This window comes from Portunus trituberculatus, unplaced genomic scaffold (assembly GCF_017591435.1).
Source record: "Portunus trituberculatus isolate SZX2019 unplaced genomic scaffold, ASM1759143v1 PGA_scaffold_205__4_contigs__length_1045770, whole genome shotgun sequence".
NCBI lineage: Eukaryota > Metazoa > Arthropoda > Malacostraca > Decapoda > Portunidae > Portunus > Portunus trituberculatus.
In genome coordinates this window covers 573,090-580,589 of record NW_025541373.1, presented here as the reverse complement: position 1 = coordinate 580,589, position 7,500 = coordinate 573,090, and the positions used below count along the sequence as shown (strand labels likewise).

The following is a 7,500-nucleotide window of genomic DNA, read 5'->3' as shown; positions in this document are numbered from 1 at the left end:
CTTCCACTATTTCCTAAGCCTCCAGGTGAAGCTACTCATGATTTTAAGGGTATTTTTATGCTTCTGGCGATGGATCAGCAAGATTTCTAGTTGGTCATAAGGAGAAACGCTTGAAAATCCGACTAGTTGTCTCTGTGGCCTTGTGAAATTGTCATGGTGAGAGAATAGATGGTTTTTAAGGGTGTTTTTATGGTTCTGTCTACGGGGACTTGAAAATTTGTCCTGGTGAGAGAGCAAGGCGTTTCTGAATATAGCCGAGTGTCTCCTGCTCCGACCTCCAGCGTGCAAGTGACGCGGACTGACTGACTGTGAGTGACTGAGAGTGTAAGCAGGAGCAGGTGTGTTGTGTGTTAGGTGTTGTGTGTTGCTCAGGCTGCACTGTTAGGTATGCATACACTACTGATACTGCTATTGCTACTGCTACTGCTACTGCTACTGCTACTGCTACTGCTACTGCTGCTGCTGCTGCTGCTGCTGCTACTACTACTACTACTACTGCTACTACTACTACTACTACTACTGCTGCTGCCTGACCTGCTACTGCTGCTGCTGCTGCTGCTGACCAGCTACTGCTGCTGCTCTGCCAACTACTGCTACTGCTACTGCTGCTACTGCAACCAACTGCTGCTGCTGCTGCTGCTGACCAACTGCTACTATTACTGCCAACTACTATTGCTGCAACCAACTGCTGCTGCTGCTGCTGCTGCTGCTGCTGCTGCTGCTGCTGCTGCTGCTGCTGCTACTGCTGCTGCTGACAACTACTGCTGCTACTACAACCAACTGCTACTATTGCTACAACCAACTGCTGCTATTACTGCAACCAACTGCTACTGCTACTGCTGCTGCTAACCAACTGCTGCTACAGCTACAACCAACTGCTGCTACTACTGCTACTACTGCTAAACTGCAACCAGCTACTACTACTGCTGCTGCTACTACTACTACTACTGCTACTACTACTACCAACTACTACTACTACTACAACCAACTACTACTACTACTACTACTACAACCAACTACTACTACAACTACAACCAGCTACTACTACTACTACTACTACTACTACTACTACTACTACTACTACTACTACTACTACTACTACTACTACACAACCAACTACTACTACTTCTACTACTATAGCAACAACAACAACAACAAAAGCTCTACACTAATGAATCTTCAACTTTAACGTAATTGTCTTTGTTGACGTATACTTTCATTTATTTATTTGTTTATTCTATTCGATTTATTTGTTTTTCTATCACCGCCATGGTTTGGTGTGCGCTACTTTGTTCTTCCATTGTTCCTGCTAATATTTCCTTGCATTGACATCTTGCGAGGCAGTGTCGTTCGTGTGAGCTCAGTGATAATTGCCAATGTGTCGTGACTTCTGTGTGGCGTCATCACTTCACGCTGCGCCGCCACTGCTGTCCAAAGGCTGCAGTTGAAGTGATGTGTGTCTTTCAGGGTGTTGTTAGGTTTTTAGTGGCACATTAACATGATCTCGTGCATTGCCAACAGGAGAAGCACTCTTCAAGGCTGTAGTTGTACTGCCGCGGGAGTTTGAGGGTGTTTTCAGGGTTGTGGTAACAGTTTGGCAGGTCTTGTGCATTGTGGAGCGTGCACGTAACAGTGTTGATGACCGCGGTGATCGTGTGTGGTGAGGGAGCAGAGTTGGTGAGTGCAGGCTGTGCTGGGGTCTTGTAAGAATTGGACGGGGGACCGAGGGACGGGTATCTTGTGTATCTGTCTTTTTCCTCCACACGTGCCGAACAGCAGTGGTAAATAGATCCTAGGTCCTGTACGTACTGCACCTCATTGCCGGCACACCTAACGTAACACAGGGTGGGTGCACACACCACGCTTATTTATTCGCGGGAGTCACGGGCGCTGAGCGGCGCCACACCCGCCAACAATTACACCATATAATGCCTAAACAAACGTGAATGTACGCCTGCGCAGGAAGGTGGTGGCTGCGACGCGGTGTGGCGGCCTCCTAAGCCACCTCCCGCCGCGGGGCGTGTCAAGTGGCAACGTGGACTGTGAAGTATTTGTCAGAGTACTGCTTGCCGAGCCGCCATTGCCGCACCACCACCTCCACCACAACCACCATCAGGGTCTGGTCTTCCCGGCTGTGGTCAGAAACTCGTGTGTGTTTCACTGTTTGATCTGCTGCAGTCTCTGACGAGACAGCCAGACGTTACCCTACGGAACGAGCTCAGAGCTCATTATTTCCGATCTTGGGATAGGCCTGAGACCAGGCACACACCACACCGGGACAACAAGGTCACAACTCCTCGATTTACATCCCGTACCTACTCACTGCTAGGTGAACAGTGAACAGTGAACAGGGGCTACACGTGAAAGGAGACACACCCAAATATCTCCACCCGGCCGGGGATCGAACCCCGGTCCTCTGGCTTGTGAAGCCAGCGCTCTAACCACTGAGCTACCGGGCCGTGTGTGTGTGTGTGTGTGTGTGTGTGTGTGTGTGTGTGTGTGTCACCACCAAAATGATGCCGTGCTGTACTTTGTTCCTTGGCGACGTGTTCCATGCACTCCTGCAGCACCGGCACCTTGCTGCTGCTGCTGCTGCACCACCGCCGCCACGCCCTCACCACCCACCCACCCACCCACCCACCCTGCCACGTACCACCCCGCCATCCATCCTCCGCCACTCACACCGACGCCCCGCCACCCCGCCACGCACACCGCTGAGCCTCCCACGCTACACCGTCCCCACACACACACACACACACACACACACACACACACACACACACACACACACACACCGAAGATCGGTCCATAAGCTCTGAGCTTGCTCCGTAATGGGGAAGACTGGCTGGGTTACCAGCAGGCGACCGAGGAGGAGGTGAATTACACACACACACACACACACACCTGCCGCTATGTCCCTCGCCGCCCTGGCTCAGCAGGTCACCCGCGTCCCGTATCACCCCTGCAGTGCAACAGGTCACCGCAGCGAGGCGTGATGGAGAGGTCTCGGTCACCCCCGTCGCCGCTGCCCTGTGCTCGTAACAAGCTGGGAAGACAACAGGGGTCCCAACACTGGCCCCCGTGGCACTGTGTCTGGTTACGTTAGTACAGTGGGACGTTTATCTATTCATTGTACTGTGTTTACAATTTACATCACATCTTAGCAGCAGTTCATGAATGACCGAAGGATCATTGCTAGTGCAGCCTTTAAAAAATAAATAATTCTTTATCACACTCGCGCCAAATCAATTACTAGTCATTTGTCACTTTTTGAACTGCGTCTTTAGTGTTAATGAGTCAGTGGAGTCCTGTGCCCACCATCGCACCCCGGCGCCTTCAGTACCGTGCAGTGGTAGCCTGACCAGTATATGTCTGTGTGGGGAGTTTGTACACGGCCTTTTAATAGTGAAGGCAATGTACACTGTATTGTATCTACCGCTTTGCTTTCCTCATACTGGCTCAACATAGAGAAGAAACAAGAGCGTTCATTCCGAAAGCCGTGTTCTGTTATGCTAAATTGCTTTCCTCTGAGTGATCGTCAAGTGTATCTCTAGGAAGTGTCTGCAGCATTGGACACACGAGTGAGGTGTATCTAGGAAGTGTCTGCAGCATTGGACACACGAGTGAGGTGTATCTAGGAAGTGTCTGCAGCATTGAACACACGAGTGAGGTGAAGCTGACTGGCCATAGTGTAAGGTGTCAAGATTCATTGCCTGTTGTAAATCAGAGTTATGGTAACCAGCTTCCACTCATCAGCCGCTGTAGGGATGAGAGAGAGAGAGAGAGAGAGAGAGAGAGAGAGAGAGAGAGAGAGAGAGAGAGAGAGAGAGAGAGAGAGAGAGAGAGAGAGAGAGAGACAGACAGAGACACAGAGACAGACAGACAGACAGAGACAAGACAGACACACACACACACACACACACACACACACACACACACACACACACACACACACACACAGGAGAGAGAGAGAGAGAGAGAGAGAGAGAGAGTTATCTATAATTGAAATCAAGTTTAGATTAAAACAGAAAAGATAATTTATTAATAAAGGTTATGAATTATTGATTCTCTCTCTCTCTCTCTCTCTCTCTCTCTCTCTCTCTGAAAATATCTTCAAAGTAATCTGGAGGAGAGAGAGAGAGAGAGAGAGAGAGAGAGAGAGAGAGAGAGGCGCTTTTAACCCATTAGTCAGGCACGATTAGACTAGGCCTAAAATTTTTCCCTTCAGTAGGCCTACCCTCTTTTTCCCCTCTCCCTCTCCCTCTCTCTCTCTCTCTCTCTCTCTCTCTCCTTTCTCTCTTCTCACAATACAAGAGGAAAACCAGTTGGAAACGTGTTATGAGAGAGAGAGAGAGAGAGAGCGAGCGGAAGGAAGCATCTGCACTATTACATCTTCCTTCTCTCTCTCTCTCTCTCTCTCTCTCTCTCTCTCTCTCTCTCTCTCTCAGAAATAACGGCTTGAAACTAAAAGAACAAAAATTTGATGTTGATTTGTCGGCTCCTCCTCCTCCTCCTCCTCCTCCTCCTCCTCCTCCTCCTCCTCCTCCTCCTCCTCCTCCTTCTCCTCCTTCTCCTATCTTCCATAGAGCCTTCCTAATGTCAATAAATTCGTCTTATTTTGGGGATTAAAATAGTGAAGACTGTGACCATTAATCTTTATCTTCCATAGAGCCTTCCTAATGTCAATAGAGTTATAATGTGGGGTTTTAAATAGTGAAGACTGTGACCATTAATCTTATAACTTCCATAGAGCCTTCCTAATGTCAATAGAGTTATAATGTGGGGTTTTAAATAGTGAACTGTGGCCATTAATCTTATAACTTCCATAGAGCCTTCCTAATGTCAATAGAGTTATAATGTGGGGTTTTAAATAGTGAAGACTGTGACCATTAATCTTATAACTTCCATAGAGCCTTCCTAATGTCAATAGAGTTATAATGTGGGGTTTTAAATAGTGAACTGTGGCCATTAATCTTTATCTTCCATAGAACCTTCCTAATGTCAATAGAGTTATAATGTGGGGTTTTAAATAGTGAACTGTGGCCATTAATCTTATAACTTCCATAGAGCCTTCCTAATGTCAATAGAGTTATAATGTCGGGTTTTAAATAGTGAACTGTGGCCATTAATCTGTGAGCCATTAATCTTATAACTTGCATAGAGCCTTCCTAATGTCAAGAAAATCGTCTAATGACAGCCAAAACTCAAGGTAGAAATGCGTTCCAGCACTGAATGGGTTGACGTAATATTGGTTCAGTGTTGGGACAAGTAATCAGCGTCTGTCGTCTGGATTTACACGGTGGCCACTTTGAAGAGTATATTAGATCAGTTTTGTCAAGGAAGTGGTGTCTGATAGTTGTCATTTTAGAGGTAGTAGTCGTTACATTTGATATCTTTTTCCCAGCTTTCCTCTTTGATTTTTTACTCGGTTGTTCCTCTCAGCAAGATGGATTTTCTCTTTTCATTTCTTGCCTGATAACGCTGAAGGGAGTGGTGGGTGGGGAGGAGCTTCATCTGTTCTGCCCTTGCCTCCTACCATATAGCTCAGGGGTGGGCAAACTTTTCAGTGCTGGGGCCACATTGAAAAATTCACAATCTTCTAGGGCCGCATTCTATATTAACCCAAATTGATTAACATTCAAAATACATTATCAAAAGCTTCTAGAAAACAGGCTATTCTCACACCCCATGCGCACACTTGCGGGAGGAAACTGAAAAGCTCTCGATACTATTTGGCGTTGTTTATTAACCCGCTCTTTCAAATTTATGAACATTTGTCGGCCCGCACGAATTCCTTTGGCGGGCCGGATGCTGCTCACGGGCCGAAAGTTTGCCTCATCTGATGCAGCTTGTGTAGTAGAAAGCACGAGTGACCATCATAGTTTGGGAGGCCTCCTGTCACTCGCCTTTCCTCCTCCTCCTCCTCCTCCTCCTCCTCCTCCTCCTCCTCTCTCTCTTTCAGTCTTTCCAATCACATCTTTGACTTTCTCTCTCCCTGTGGCCTCTTTTCTTCTTCCTTGAACCCTGGTGTCCTTCAGCCTCTAACTCGTAGAATCTGTAGTGGTAGCAGAGGCACACAGACACACAGACAGCCTCGTTAGGCCTAGTAAGGCTGTTGCTGTCTGTTCCTTCTTTTGTTTTCCTTTGTATTCCTCCTCCTCCTCCTCCTCCTCCTCCTCCTCCTCCTCCTCCGCCTGTCTTGTCTCTCACACTGTGTATTTAGTAGAGAATAGTTAACGAAGCAGCCTAGTAAGTATCCCAGGGTCTGTTCTTGCTTGGGCTTTCCTTTGTATTCCTCCTCCTCCTCCTCCTCCTCACACGCCCCTGTGGCCTAATGGATAAGGCATTGGCCTCCTAAGCCAGGGATTGGGGGTTCGAGTCCCCCCAGGGGTTGATTGTTTTAGCAGAGTTGTTCAAAGCTGGGTAAACCTTCCTACAGAAATGATATGCACCAATCTATTACACCATTCAAAAATCCATTACACCATTCAAAAATCCATTACACCATTCAAAAATCCATTACACCATTCAAAAATCCATTACACCATTAAAAAATCCATTACATCATTAAAAAATCCATTACACCATTCAAAAATCCATTAAACCATCCAAAAATCCATTAAACCATCCAAAAATCAATCAAACCATTCAAAAATCCATTAAACCATCCATAAATCCATTAAATCATTCAAAGCACCCATTACACCATTCAAAAATCCATTAGACCATTCAAAAATCCATTAAACCATTCAAAAATCCATTAAACCATTCAAAAATCAATCAAACCATTCAAAGCAGCCATTACACCATTCAAAAATCAATCAAACCATTCAAAAATCCATTAAACCATTCAAAAATCCATTAAACCATCCATAAATCCATTAAACCATTCAAAGCACCCATTACACCATTCAAAAATCCATTAAACCATTCAAAAATCCATTAAACCATTCAAAGCACCCATTACACCATCCAAAGCACCCATTACACCATTCAAAAATCCATTAAACCATCCATAAATCCATTAAACCATTCAAAGCACCCATTACACCGTTCAAAAATGACGTAACAATTTTTTAAAAGTTAACACCCACACACTCCTCAAGCTCTCTTCTTGTACGAGTTAATACACATAGTCATTGGGAACTCTTAACGATAGTGTTGGTAATTTGTGTCAGAGATTCAGGTAGACATGAGACGCTAGGGAGGAGGAGGAGGAGGAGGAAGAACACAAAGGAATACAAAGGAAAGTAAAAAAAAAAAAAAAAAAACAGCAACAGACCTCTTGGCCCTTTCGAGGCTGTTTGGTAACTACTTCTAACTGGCTACAGATGAGAGAGACAGGACAGTTCAGGAGGAGGAGGAGGAGGAGGAGGAGGAACACCCCTTCTTCCTTTCCCCCATTTCTCCCCTCTTCCTCCTCCTCCTCCTTCGTGACAGACTGAAGCCTCCTCGTCATCCTCTTCCTCCTCCTCCTCCTCCTCCTCCTCCTCCTCCTCC

The 7,500-nt window shown here is 46.4% G+C and overlaps 1 long non-coding RNA gene and 1 other non-coding gene across 2 annotated transcripts in view; both read left to right on the top strand.

Moving 5' to 3' along the window:
* The window catches only part of LOC123500356, a 62,482-nt gene that overhangs the window by 20,862 nt on the left and 34,120 nt on the right, over window positions 1–7,500 (top strand). The window lies entirely within an intron of this gene.
* On the top strand, window positions 6,321–6,393 carry Trnar-ccu. Its single transcript has one exon. It is a non-coding gene; the product is annotated as a tRNA-Arg (tRNA).